The 14,953-nt window shown below is 39.1% G+C and overlaps 1 protein-coding gene and 1 long non-coding RNA gene across 4 annotated transcripts in view; one reads left to right on the plus strand and one right to left on the minus strand.

Moving 5' to 3' along the window:
• Positions 1-12,162, minus strand: part of cntn4 (contactin 4) — a 213,203-nt gene extending 201,041 nt beyond the window's left edge. For both annotated transcript variants that reach the window (XM_085455753.1, XM_085455752.1), the window contains exon 1: positions 11,635-12,162. The gene's annotated coding sequence lies outside the window, so the exon portion shown is untranslated. The remainder of the gene's footprint in view (positions 1-11,634) is intronic.
• LOC146708890 (uncharacterized) lies at positions 887-4,540 on the plus strand. Of its 2 annotated transcripts, XR_014920393.1 has the most exons (5): positions 887-1,169; positions 1,584-1,647; positions 2,024-2,171; positions 2,533-2,620; positions 3,202-4,540. It is a non-coding gene; the product is annotated as an uncharacterized LOC146708890 (long non-coding RNA). The 2 variants fall into 2 exon arrangements; XR_014920392.1 differs by having other exon boundaries at positions 887-1,647.
• Positions 12,163-14,953: the final 2,791 nt, after the last annotated feature.

Genomic DNA, 14,953 nt, shown 5'->3' on the forward strand with positions numbered 1-14,953 from the left:
TGGTTACGGCGAAAGATATATCTAAAATCATGTCTCAAAGAATTTAGAGAGAATATGAATACGTCAAAATATTCTTTTTCTTACTTACTTTCTTTCTTTGTCTTTCTTCCCCCTTAATGTCCTTGGTATATATAAATGACGCAGCTGATAGCACTTTGATACAGTGACTAAATAATCTAATTTATCTGAATCACAGACAACTGGTCTGATAAACAAACAGTGCTTTTCTGGAATGCCTAATTATTTCATTTGAGAGGTAGATGAGATTTTGAATACCTGCACTTTGCAGCATCTGCAGTTCTCTCCAAATTTAGCTGCTCCAAACGAAAATGACATTTTGTTTTTCTTAGAAGTGAGAGTGCTCATTAGGACACTGTTTCCTCTTACAAGTTTGGAAAATTACTTAAGAAACTTAAATTAATGAAAGTGATGATAATGAATTAAGATGACACGTCACAGTTTCATTATTTAACAATTGGAAAACATCCACTGACCAACTTCAACTTATATCTATGTAATAGTTGGCACATTAACATTATGTTCAGTATCTGTTTTGTTGCAAGAAATTGAAATACTTCTCTGTGCGTGCGGGTGAAAGAGTGTTGTTATGAAACCCTGACTGATTAGGTTAATTCAGAAACATTTATATTCATGTCAAACCAAACAAACAATGGATTCTGGCACCAAAATGTTTTTCTTTGTAAGCATTCTTCAGTAGCTTTTTGGCACCATTATGTTTCCAGGATCTTCAGCTTACAATACAAAGAGCCTTGACATGACTGTGTTGTAATTTGTCGCTACATAATTAACATTTAACTGAATAACACAAGCAGGGTGTCCTTGGGTTTGTATTTGGAGTAAGTTGTATTATCTTACTACACTGAAAAAAAGGGACTGGCCATCTCTTGGATTTATGTAAGCATCTTGCATGTATTTAACACAATTGCCTCATGTTTTAAAGATAAATGTAACTATATAGTGTAAAAACTACATGATATGCAGAAAGGGTGTATTAAATTGTTTATATCATGTTCAGGTGAAGTAAGTCAATAAGATAGCAACGTTAAATCTCGTGAAACCACGCGTGATTTCATCTCGCGGGCTTTGGATCGTGGTTTAAAAAATGCATCCATCTCAGTCAAGTCGAGCAGCCAACTCTACGTTTTTTGGTATGTCTTGATTTTTTGAATTAATATTTACCATATTTCAGCCAACTGTAGTTAAACGTCTAAAGTGCCGCCATGTAACATGCTAAAAAAGAGCCGTTAGCTTATTTGCTGTTTTATCTGTTATCAAAGAATTGGCGCTTTTTCATTTGAATTTGTCTTTGGCACAAGAGCCGTAATATCACATTAAACCTAATTACGAGGCACTCATAACATAATTTGGTTTTCTGTGTGAATAGATTTGTCAACTGACTCTTCAGTTACATTGTGTATTTACTGCACCGTGGTGTTAGTGAGATTTTGGACATTGAACAGCTTTAGCTAATATCATCAGCGGTATTATGCTAGCTTACATCCCTACCCCTCCTGCCCTCACCTGCTGTCCTTTTGTTTTTGTTTTTGTTGATGCACATTGAGAGACCACATCTATTCTGCATTTCACCAGGAGTCAGCTGATGGATTGTGGGTTCAAGGTGTTATGGTAAGAAAGTATATTCTATTTTCGCTTAAGGTTTCTGTAACTTAATTATAATAGGTTTTTTATAATTATTAGGTGCATGCATACTCAAATAGACCACCCTATTAATACAACTGAGAAATCCAAAATCTGCCATAGGTTTGACTTATACCTGTATGTATTGTCAGAAAGGTGATTACTGGACTCACATTAATGCACACTTGAACTAAAATGAGGTTGTAACTTGTGGGTTCTTGGGTTGCAAATCAGAAATAAACATCTTTGGATTTTTTTAATCCCATAAGATCTGGAAACACAGTTTTTATTCAACAAAACATTACTGATTATTAACCAAGCACAGTGCCTGCTGTTATTTCAAAATAATTTTATGTCATTTCAGATGAAATGCAGCATTCCAGTGCATCCCAACCATGCCTTTACAGGTTTCTGACGGAGCTGAGTTTCTCTCTGACAGTCTGCTGAAAGTGTTTGCAAAGTGATCGGGGGAACAGGGCACAAAGCTAAAGGATGTAGCTGCCATGATGACAGTAAGAACTTTAAAATTCTTTAACTACAAAGTGTATATGTATTGCATTAGGTCAGTAAAAGATTTTTATGCTGCATCCATTGAAACAGTCAACTATTACCTGTGAGTACTGATTCCACCGAAAGGATGCCATAATTTCCGTCATGCATTTACTGGCCCACTGAGAAAAATTGATCTTTTTAAAAAAATAAATGTTCTGGAAACTATATATCCATAAAGTTGATGTCAAACAGGAACTTTTGATATTGCTTTGTAGATGCTGGTGTTGCATGTTGACTGGTTTAAGTTTTGGTCTGGGATCATTTTCTTCTGTGCTACTGAAAAGTTCACAAATCTCTGTTTTCTTTGTTATAATACTTTAGGATGACATTAATGCTCAAAGGGAGTCTCATCAAAGTGCTCCGCATCTGTGTGAAAGACAATTGCAACATCTTGGTGCAGGAGTTCATGGTGAGTGTTTTATGAGTAGATTGTGGCTTTGCAACATTTTAAAATGCATTTAGTTATCCACTTGATCCTCATTGGACCAGTTAGGACCAGTAGTCCTCTTTAATAATTTGAAGTTCACATGAGGCCTGGTAGTGAACTCAGCCGCCGGCCCTTGAGGCCCCACCCCTGTATTAGGGGTCACATCAGTGTGAAAAAACTTTAAATTTGTCATTCTAGTGAACAAAGGAAAATCCCACCAATATTTACATTAGCTTTTGTTTGAAAAAAAAAAAGACCAACAGCTAACCAAATTGTGGGGCTGAAAGTCTAAATTCTAACATCTTCTGAGTGACAAAACCTGGATTTCTGATGGGCCGGTGTCTTTCTAAGAAAAACTAATGTAAAGCATTTGAAATTATGTTTTTCACCCTCTCTTAGAAACTCTGTTAGACCAAGAATGGCAGCATGGCAGGCCACTCTTTGGCTATAGCTATTTACTATGTTGCTTGCATTGGTTTAAATTACTCTAACATTAGAACTGGTAGATTCAAAAGAGATGAGTTTAAAAAGGAATCTTAAAGAAATGTTTTGTGTTTAACCAGGACTTGACTGAGGCCACTGCACAGATTGAGAAAACCACAATGAACATCTGTCTCCAGAGGATGCACCAGGCAATGACTTTTCTGACGTTGGCATCATCATCGAGGGTATAGTAGTTCTTCAAGATCTGGATAACGTGACCTTTGCAGTAGCCATGCTGTTTGGACCTTTTTTTATTCCTTCAATATGAGTTACCCATCACAACTCTGCTACACTTTTGAGGTGATTCAAAGGGTGGTAATGGAGTTGGAAGCAACTCAGCTCTCAAGAAAAGCTCACAACTAAGACAAAACTGCTCCTGCAACGAAGCTCACTGTTATGCATGTGAGGTGACCAGCTCTAGGTGAGAAGACATTTAAATCTCACACTTGTTCTGCTGCATTTTTGAAGCTCAATTCCAGGAACAGATCGCAGGGTTCATTTTTATATACACTGCAACTGCCATGAGGACAAGCCGTTTTTTTGTTGTTGTTGTTGTTTGTTTTTCCTTTTGCTCTGTACAAGTTCTCTGTCTGTTTGGCAGCATTTTTAAATTTCTCTTTGTATTTTTTCTTTCTTTTACTAGTGAAGAGATGTAGCATGAACAGTTATGCAGTCTAAATATCCCATATGGGCCGTGTGAAATGGTATTTTCAGTTTCATTCAGTTGAAGTAAGGAACGTTGAATATTTCTAAGCTTGCTGTTTTGAACCAAGATGTCACAGTATGATCAGTGCCGTAATTTTTGACAGTCACTCACCGTATCAATGTTATTTTTGCATCTCTTGAATAAAGGTTTTGACCTGCAAGTGCTAATTTCTTTAGTTATTGGGGTAAAATGGGTAATGTTAATAGGAAGGTGTTTGCCAATTCAGTAACCTAATTTAATGTTAATGGAAACTAACATTACCTCAAATTGTTTAGTTATAATTGTTGTTTAACTGAATCTTGACGTCAGAGGCCTTAAATAGAATGTTTTGTATTGTTCTTTCCCAACATTTTTCAAAAGAAAGAGTCTAATTTCTTTGCTGTGATTGATTCCAGAGAACACGGAAGAACTGACATTATTTAACTGTTGGTTTATATAGATTCAGTAGTGGAGTAATGTCAGTTTAATTCTTTACCTACTGTCAATGCAGTGAAATTAGACATTTTGTTTTGAAAGGTTACTGGTGGATGCCAGCAACCATCTTGGAAGAGAACAATATAATCTGTTATAAGGCCTCCATTTGAAAATTGTGTATTTGATACTAGAATATAATAGCAAAATGTAATTTGAAGATAACATGTAGTATTTAAGTGACCAAGTAGTATTGGGTAAAAGTTATTGAATGGTGTTGGGATAAAGTGAGAAAATTGTGAAGGATTAAAATATTTCAAGAGCTCAAATTACTTCATCAAAACATGTTTAAGTCACATTTTATCAACACAAATTGCACAGGTTTATTGAACATGAATAAATTGTGTTAATTTAACTCAATTGTTTAAGTTGCTGCCAAAGCAAAACATCTGTGTGCAACAAATGTCCACCATTGAATTAAGTAAATCCAACAACATATTTTTTTCAGTGTAGCAGACACACAATACATATTTATATTTTCTGTTAGTATTGTATGTTATAGCAGTGGTCCCCAACCTTTTTTGCACCACGGACCAGTTTATGTCGGACCGGCCTTTAAGGTGTCGCAGATAAATACAACAAAATAAAATCAGTACTGGTGCAAAGAAAAAAAAAAGATTTATTCATGGGAAAAGACCCGGGGAAACCGAGTTAACGATAAAAACGCAAAAAATAAAAAATAACCATAAAAACCCTGAAAACCATAAATTTCACACCCGAGCCTCAACTCTTGCGGCCTGGTACTAAACGACTCATGGACCGGTACCGGTCCGTGGCCCGGGGGTTGGGGACCACTGTGTTATAGTATGTATACAGTATGTGACCACTAAAAAATCTCAATGTGAAATATATGAAAGGCACAACTAATAAGTGCACCTGTATGAGAATCATTAAGCTGTTCCAACTGTGCAACATGGTATTGAAAAGACATTGAAAAAAGGATGACTTCACCAGACGTATAAACAGCATCGATATTTGGTTAATCAGTAGAAGGTGAAAAGCCATCATCTTGAGTGCTTGAGAAGATGTCTAAAGCGTCCTTTGTGTCTAATTTTAAGGTTAAGAAGAGAAAAGACACAGTTCTTCCCAAACATCTCATAAGTATTCAGCCGTCTGGTAACCATTCATAACCAAAAACTGTCACACAAAGGCTTGGCTTTACTTTGGAACCACATTCAAACATATTCTAGCCTTGATGGTTGGGCATCATTTAGACAACTTTTAGAGCTCTAATCAAAAGAAAACTTCTCAATGGATTAACAGAAATTAGTAAATGGTTGAAATAAGGCTGAATTCAAGCCTTTGTTACATCCTTAAAAGAAGCTTTTTCACTTTTAACTTTTTGGCCATAACAGGACGTGTTTTTAAAGGCCCGAACAGATTTAGCCTAGAAAACAGTGTCCATTGATGTCTGGTGCTTGGAAGGTTTTAATCAAACGTAACAATGTTATCACTATATCTTAATATATTTTAAATATATTTATACTTCTTCTCTTATTCTCAGTGAGTTCGCATTGTCCAAATGGGGGGACATAACCCTCCACACTTTTGCTCCTGGTTTCAAACTAGTTTCCCAGCATTGAACTAGAATAAGAGTGAAAATCCACCAAAATTATGAAATACTTTAAGCAATTTCCTGTTACACTTTCTGAAGTTTAAATTCAGTAGCAGGTTAGATGATAGTTAAAACTGACTAGAAATGATAAGACTGATGTTTAGTCTCCAAAATGGACACGCAGCAAACACACAAAGGACTTTCTGATAAACTCCAGCTGTATCCATCTCCATCTGGTATCAAACTCCATCCAAAGTTTGTTATAGAGTCTGTTAAACCATCTTAAGTGTTGAGCTCAAGTTCAGACCCATTCAAGGTTAATCCAGAGCTCCAAATTCTGCAACGGTGCTCAACAACAGCACGGCTCATAATAATAAAACTCATCTCAAACCTTCAGACTGTTTGAATATACACAACAGATGTTTACCTATTTAGTGAAAATGTCGAAGTTTGATGCCAGAATTTCCAAACCAAGCTGTGGATTTCAGAATTTCACTGTGTTCTGTGCTACTGTTTTTTAAAAAAATAAGAAATAAATAAATAAAAGATCATTTTAAATAAATGAGAAGTTCCAAGCTAAGACACCTTACTCACAGTGAATAACAGAGCCTTGATATTTTTCTCTCATTAAGAACTTTTATCCCATTTTTATCTCAAAAAGCTGTTATTCTTTTGATTTAATCAAGAGATGCTGAGATGTTGCAGAGTGTGATGGTTTATAATGGAGATTATAAATAATTCTAATGGCTTATTTGTCTTATATGGCATTTTATGTAAATTATATGAATTTATGTTACTGTGTATAACTGCTATTTGAAAGATCTTGTGTAACTCAAACCGTGGTATAATAACACATGAAAATGCACTTTTTCACAGGGGAGAGATTGAGCTAAGAGACCAGGTTTCCTTGCATAAATTTTAAAGGGATGTTAAAAAAAAATATGAGAATGTTTACAAAAACGCTACATGTAAGTCCTGCAGTTTAAGATATGCCACTTGTTTTCTGTCAGTGTGTTTCTGTCCACAAAGCTGTGAAAAAAATCAATCGATCGATAAAAGGGGACACATTGTTTCGGGTATATTTGTTGCATTCTTTTGAGTCGTACCAGCCGCTCTATTCAATCCTTTAATGTCGATTCAAACAAAATAACAACACCCCGTGGGGAGCACAGTTCTTATCAAGCGCTTATACTAAATCAGCGAGCACCGCTGTCTCTCACACAACAGCCACACCCAGAGGAGCACAATATTACCTCTGAGAATGTGCTTGTGCGGCTCTTTACTGAAAAGCACACGCACGTTCAAACGGGGTGTAGCATCAAGAAGAATCGCAAATCTGGCCTCATCCCAAGAATACTTGGAAAGGAAATGTTTGCGGGCCTTATATAAGTATGTTTAATAATGCAACATTCCCAGCGCTCAGATCTCCCCCACCCCCCCACCGAAGTTGGTTGCTGTGTGGCGTTGCTCTTATTAAGCACTCAATTAAAGCCATTCCCAAGGAGAGGCAGTGCGCAACAATGTTTGAACTAGGAAACATTGCTGGCGCAGACAGTCTGTGAAGAGTCACCCCAGAGGAGTGCGGTGCCTTGAAACCGGAGGCCTTGAAGTGACAGATCATCATAAAGCATAGCCAAACCAGGGAAATTATTCTAATATGATTGGATTACAAATAGGGCATTTTACAGAACCAATGAGACCGAATAAATAGAGCTGGAGCATAAGCTGTGTCACTTAGCCTTCTTTCAAGATTTTGTAAAATGAAAGTGAACACAGAGACGGGATGCCTAATGTTAATGAAGAGCTCTGCTATATAGTCAATTGTACTTAGTCCTGACAATGCACAGAAGTGTGCGCGCAGTTGTACAAAGGGGACGTATTTTGTTGTGTAAATCAGACTTATTCATGAACTTGCTTTGGCTAAATTATGCAACAATTTTTTATCAGCAGCAGATGGATGATTTTATATGTAAGTCCACGCAGATGAAAGATTTGTTTCAATGAAACCAGCTTGTGGTGTGCAGGAAAACATCAAACTGAAGGCAACTCATTTGGAGACGCTGCTTTTGAGGTGCCTTTTTGTTTTGGCAGTAATTGTATTTTTCAGCAGCTGTTCCAAACAGCGAGAACAAAATGCACAAAACTGTATGCTAGCCTCACTGTGAGGTCCTTGCATCGCTTTCCCTTTCATTCTGTGCTGACTCCATAAAGCGCTTTCACTTTCATACACTGAAAACAGAATTCATCTTTTCAGTATCTGCCCGATGGTGCGCTGACATTCCTGGAATACAGCCTAATCACAACTATCGTACCTTTTTAAGAGTTTGGCTGAGGAATAAACATGTAATTTTCCAGGATGCTGCTTGGCAGGCGAGATTTTTTATTATTATTTTTCCCCAACACTCGCAGCACCTTTGTCAAACAACTCTATTATTCCAAACAAGTAATGCATGGCATACATAAAACCGCACCACACTCTGGTAAAGTAGTATCAGGGGCCTGCAGCTTCCTCATCCATTATGGTGCTGTGGAAAAAAATCTCACGGTGCTGTTTGCTTTGAAAATCCAGCAGAGTGAAGCTGAAAAGCAGCCATGCTAAACAACTGACACCAGGCGTATTTTTATTTACTGTTTGTTACTGAGCATACGTGTGATCAGCGGGGTGGGTGCAAATAGCTATGACAAATATTACAGCGTGTATTAGAAAGCTTATAAAAAGGGACAAGAGAGATCAAACGGCAGATACTAAACAGCCGTGATTCTCAATATGGAAACGTCAGGACCCCGTAAGGTTTACAGCTTCAGCTGACAATTAGGAAATATATTAAAATCTACTCTATGAAATGTAAGAAAGAAGTGAAACAGAAGCAAATTTTTCTCATTGCAAAAAAAAATTGTATCATTCAGAATTTCTGACTTCTTAGATTTCTTTTCTTATATTCAGTAAATTGATTATATTTTCACGTTGGATTGTTGGGAGAACAAAACAACTAAAAATATCCGATTCAGCCTGAAAATGCGACGGTTTTTTTTCCTTCCTTTTGTCTGTTTTCATATTACTTCAAAAAAAATGATTCAACACCTGCAATACAAACAAAAACATACAAACAAATTAAACTGACTTTGCAATAAATGAAAGTGTATACTCTCCACACTGGAGACGTGGAAACCTGAGAATTTTCTGCATTTTTACATATATATGGTAATAATTACCATTAGTTGTCATAGTTAAAGCTAAACTAAATAGTAAAACTAGATTTATTTTAGTGAACCAAAATAAAAAATAAAAACTGGACCTTGGAGAAAAAATTAACTTGGAAAACAGGCTAAAATAAAATAATAAAGAAAATATCTGAAGCCTTGGTATTTGTTAATTGAGTTAAATTAGTTATCAAAAACTGCCTGATGAGGGTTTGATGGATGTTTTTATTGCACTTGTAAATCAACTGCTTAAAAAAGGTTCTGTTAATGTTTGCCTCTGACATTTGCCATAAATTAAATAATAAGTAATAATAATCAATACTTACTTAACTTGTACAAACTAAACTAAAACTATAAAAACTAATCAGAAACGAGCAAACCAACTCTGGAAATTAACTGAAATGACAAATAATTAACAACAAAAATTCAAAATGAAACAAAAACTAAGAAGAACTTAAAAAAACTATAATAACAGTACAACTAACTCCCTCTTCTCTGTGTTTTAGCCCATCAAACACCTCGAAACATAAAGGAAGGCAAGCATCCCGTGGCCAGGAGAAGAAGTGGCTTGGAAAATACATCTGCAGAACTTCACGGTCATTAACAGCCATACGTCACTGCAGATTACACAGCAAACCGTAGGAGCGAGCAACAAGTCTCATTATGCGCAGCCTCACCAACTCCCACCCAGCTTCTGCCTCTCACAGAGACTACAGCTGTAATGTTTGGACTTTCAGGATGTCCTGTGACATATCTGCACACATTCAGACTCACGCATTCTCTTTATCTTCGGTTCTGTTCCTTCGGCTAGCTTTCCCGAAGAGGCATGAAATAAAAATGACCTTGATGACACATTTCTGCGATACTTTCCCGAGGAAACCATGCAATGAAATTTTTATGCCAGGCCTCTAAATGCACCTATCCCGGGGTATTTTTAATGTCACTTCTGCGCCTTGGCAGTTCTGACAGGCTTGTTGGTTTTCATGCCGCCGCCAACCATTAAAGTGCTGTTTTTTCTTTTTTCAGTGCGGGCCTGCATCTGGACCGCCTTGGCCGCATCAGGCAGGCAGGGAAATATCAGTCAAGCGCAGCAATTATCATTAACGTTTGTGTGTCATGAGCTGAAGCCAACGGGCTGCTAATTGTGCTTCAGTTTGCCTCTGTATAATTATGCGTCTTTGTATGAAAAGTTTTAGGCCATTTGGTAGTTAAATTACACGCACAATCTTTTTTAACACTCTTAAATATTTATGCTTGGATTCTCAGGAGGGTCTCTGTTCTCCGTTTTGAGGTTCCGAGGCGATACCGTGCAATGCTGTTCAAGAAATAAGACTGAGCTGAGGAATAATCCCCAGTCCTCAACCCTTTTGAAAGAGAAGTATTTCTCCTTTTTCTCGCTGCTGACCTTTAGAATAAGTTCAGCGCTTGTCAAGGTGGATGACAAGCCTGTGCAACAGATTACACACAGAGAGTCACTGGAGCTGCTCAGTCAGACATAAAAACCTAATGCTGAATGAACAATGTAGGTAGGCACGCCAGCGGATTGATGCTCGTGTGCAGCACATTGTCTTGCCCTGCCTGGTGTTAACATTATATTGACACATTTCCTCCTCCTGGTGCCTGCATTAATTTCAGGTTCTTTTTCTGAGGATGGAAAACTAACAGAATCCAGTTCAGTTATCATTTGGAAGAGCAGTTTCGGTTTGGCATGTCAGATGTGCTGAAAACGCACAGATGTCCACATCTATTAAACATATTAAACTGGGTTTATATGGCATTTACTGGCCATTGTAGACTCCAGGCCCTGCACAGGCTGCCCACATACAGCTTATGTAGTGACTGGCAGATGCACTGATTGAAACCATTAGAGATACAGTGACATAAAGGCTGATTCACTACATGATGAGACAACAAAGTGACCACATGACAGGGACTAGAATGAAAACATCTTTGTTCCTGGTCACTTCAGTGGAAATCCTCAAAAGGTGCGTAAATTAAAGTGGGTGTTCCCGCCCCCTAAAATACCTGTGGTATTCAAAGGTGATTCTAAGAAAACGTCTCCTTTTCCTTAATTTCGCTGTGTACAGGACTTAGACGGATTCCTGGGGGCCTCCGTAGGTGGTCAGCAGCAGCAACGGCAACGGAGGCGGCGGCGTAATCAGCCCCAAATCCGCAGGGATTATTGAAGGGCGGGTCAACACTGGAGGATTACTAAACATCTGCACCGATCAGAGAGACGCTCACACACACACGCGCGCAGATTACTTTCACTTCCACCATGATAGTCCCACAACAAAGTAGACAGGCAAATGAGATCAGCAGAGGGTGAAATTCAGAGAAGGCAATCCCGCCCCGCCGCATCCCGTAACACAGCGTCAGGGCTTTAATGTAATCTGGGAAAAGTTGGGATGCGGAGCGGGATCTGTTTGTTTCTGAGCTCCCACTCACAGCTCGGGAGCTCAGCAGCTGGGCTGCTGGAGGTTTGACTTGACAAATGCTGAAGTAACCAAGTAAAAAAGAACACACTACTACTTGTACTACTACTACAACTGCTCCCACTCTTATTAACCGCACACTTACCTTTCCTCGCAGAAGTGATATCTCCAATAATTCACGGCCGCAGATTAATCCGTATTTTGTCACTAAACAAAACTGTGCGTACACACATCACTGTCAAGTCTCGGCGACGCTCCCGGCCAAAAATAGATAGCCTCCCCGTCTGAGTTGTGCGCAAAAGACGCTGCTCCCTTCTTTTGTGTTATCACTGCGCTCTTCTCGTCTGTGCGGCACTACTGTGTCTCCATCCCTGCCTCCCTGCCCCTCTCTCTCTGTCTCCCTGTGTCTCTGAGTGTCAGTAGCACGAGTAGCTGACGGTGTGGCGTCTCGCGGGTTGCATATTGGAAAGTGGAAAGCCTCTGTGTGCTGCTCGCTCACTCCGATGCGTCAAGTCTCCCCTCCCTCCCTGCCTGTACTCGAACCGTGCTGGAGCGGAGCGGGACGCACGCACACGCGGCGGAGTGGAAAGCCAGAGAAGGAAGAGGAAAGAGAGAGAGACCGAGAGGGAGAGAGAGAGCGCTGTCTTGTCTGTCTCCCCTACCGACCAGCCTCCTCACTGCTTCGGCCATTCAAGTGGAACAGACACCGACCGTCCTCTTCCTCCTCCTCCCCTTACTACTACTACTTTTTTCCTCACCTTCTCCCGCTCTCTTCCTCCTGCTGGGATGTCTAAGGAGTCTGGCTAAATACATCAAAAAGGGATGTTTGTTAATCGCTTGTTATACTCTGGCAAACAGCCCGTGTAATATTTGTTAGAAGCAGTAAACCACGAAGTTTTTGTAACTTTCTTTAAAGTATTGTCTAAATGTTCATAAATGTTATTTTTTGGTGTGTGTTCGTGTGTGGTGGTCTCATTAAATCCTACATTTGCTGCAAGTGATGTCATTTGAGTCTGCAGGGTTGAGGGAAAACAATGGCACAGAGCTAATGGTGTAATGGCGTGAAAGAAGTGATCTTTTCAGACTTTATTGACGTTTTTTCAGGTTAAAGGTTACATTAGTGTTCATGTGTATGACCATGCAGTGACATTACTCATCCATGTTGCAACATTCAATAAATACAATAATTCAATAAATACATTCCCACATACACCTGAAAATGGAGATTTATTGCTTTTTGCATTATATATTTAAAATAAAAACCCAGAACATATTATTACATCTTCCCACAGTCTAGAGTCACTCAGGCTAGACTAACACTAACACACTGATCAACACTAAAACAATTTTGTCTTGAAACATGTGCATTTGACTGCTTTTATGGGAGGCCAGACTACTGAGCCTGCTTAGATTCTATCCGGGATGGTGTTTTAGTCTGAAAGAGCAGAAACACAGACTTGATGACGAAAGAAATGATAACATATTCCACCTCATTTGCTTCCTGATTCTGTCTTATCAATCACAAAAATGAAGCCAAGACTTCATAACCCATGTAGCATATTATTATTATTATGTATTATACTATCATGCTCTATTATGGACTTTAATCTGAACTATAGTCATGATCTTTTACACACAAATCTTCAGCATCTATCACTAGTAAGAGTTTTAGGACAATTTCTTGTGAAATGTTCACTTTATTAGGAACACTTGCTGTTCATTAGTTGAAACACAGCCGGACAACGATTTAGGTATTTATACATGTTCAAGAAAACCTGCTGAAATTCAAACTCTGAGTATTTCAGAAACTGCTTATCTACTGGGAATTTCTTGCACAAACATCTCTGGGGTTTGCAGAGACTGTTCTGAAAAGGAGAAAATATCCAGTGAACAGCAGTTATCTGGGTGAAAGTGTGCTGATGCCAGAGGTCAGGCCAGACTGCCTAGACTTGATAGGAAGCCAACGAAAGTATCCAGAAGAGCATCCCTGAACACACAGTGCACTATTCTTTGATGAGCTTATGTGAATTGTAGCTCCAGTTTCTTGTTCTTAGCTGACATGAGTGGCAATCAGTGTAGTTTTTGCTGGTGCAGTCAGAGATGCTCTTCTGTATACCTTGACTCTATTGAGTGGTCATTTGAATAACTGCTGGCTTCAGTGAGAGGAAAGCTTGTTGCCCGCTGGAAGAGAGATAATAATAATAATAACTAATGGGGTATTAATGTATTTTCTCAATATAGGGAAATATAGGAGGGGAATATTTAAATCAAGCGCACAAACAGATTTACTAACATTCACAATAGGCACTTTATTGCTACCAACGCACGTCTCATTTTTGGCCTTGATATTGCAGCAGTTATTGCTGCATAGTGAAGGTACGGCATGAGATTTTAGAGAACTCGGAGATGACTTGGAACTTTCAACCTAAAGGAGCCACGCAATACCAGCGACAACAAAACTTCTTTCAACTCTTCAATTTTTGACTTCAGGTTCTTTTCAACATACTGTGGCTTCTGTGGCAGGAATTTCACAGCCTGCACAGTGGGGTTCAAAGTGAAATTGCTAAGGAACAGAGAAAAGTGAGGGCTGACAACATTGACTTTGGACAGCATCCTGAAAATAATCAGATCTTGGATGGAGATGAGACGTGCAAAGTCTTAATAGCAGCTAATTTTTTCATTTTGATGTTTTGAATTGGTTTGATAGTTTGAAAGTGTTGTTTGTTTTGGTTCCATTTATTTATGTTAATAAACTTTAAAAACACATTTTCTTAAACTTAAATCAAATTGTTAGAATTTCACTACCATGCACAGACCCAACAGTTTTCACTGTGATCTCAAGAACTATGCTTGAACACAACTGCTTTTAGTGGCAGACCTACACAAATTCATGCATTTGATGATACATTAGATATGGACACAAACACACACGACTCACAAAGTTGAATGGTGACATGGTGAGAGGTTGTCATGGCTACTGAACGGACCCACGCGCAGACAGTTCTTTCAAGGAAACAAAAGGGGATTTATTTACAATAGGGATCACCTTAGTGCAAAATATATGTACAGTGAGTTGGGAGGGGGTCCAGGGCTCCAGGGAGAGAAGGGGGGGGGGGGGGAATCCACACACACGCTTCCTCTTCCACTCAGTCACCGCCACCGCTCCTCCGCACACACGCACTCCTCTTCAGCCGCACTCGCTCCAACACTCCACACACTGCCCCACTTGGACAGGTCCGGTGATTCGGTCCAGAATCCAGGTGGTTCGACGTTCCAGCGGTGAGCTGCTCTGTGCCACTGCCTTAAATAGCAGCTGGGGAAATCAGCCAGATCAGCCGCAGGTGGACACCATCCACAGGGGTGCGTGGGCCAAGAGTGAGAGCCCGTAATGAGCTCCACCCAGGCAGAGAGGAGGAGGAGAGACAAAAAACTAAAACTAACAACAACAAAACCTGTAGCCAGCG

The sequence above is a fragment of the Copadichromis virginalis genome, linkage group LG5, assembly GCF_057382275.1.
Source record: "Copadichromis virginalis isolate Kocher_CV1m ecotype Utaka linkage group LG5, C_Virginalis_male_GT1.1, whole genome shotgun sequence".
Taxonomy (NCBI): Eukaryota; Metazoa; Chordata; class Actinopteri; order Cichliformes; family Cichlidae; genus Copadichromis; species Copadichromis virginalis.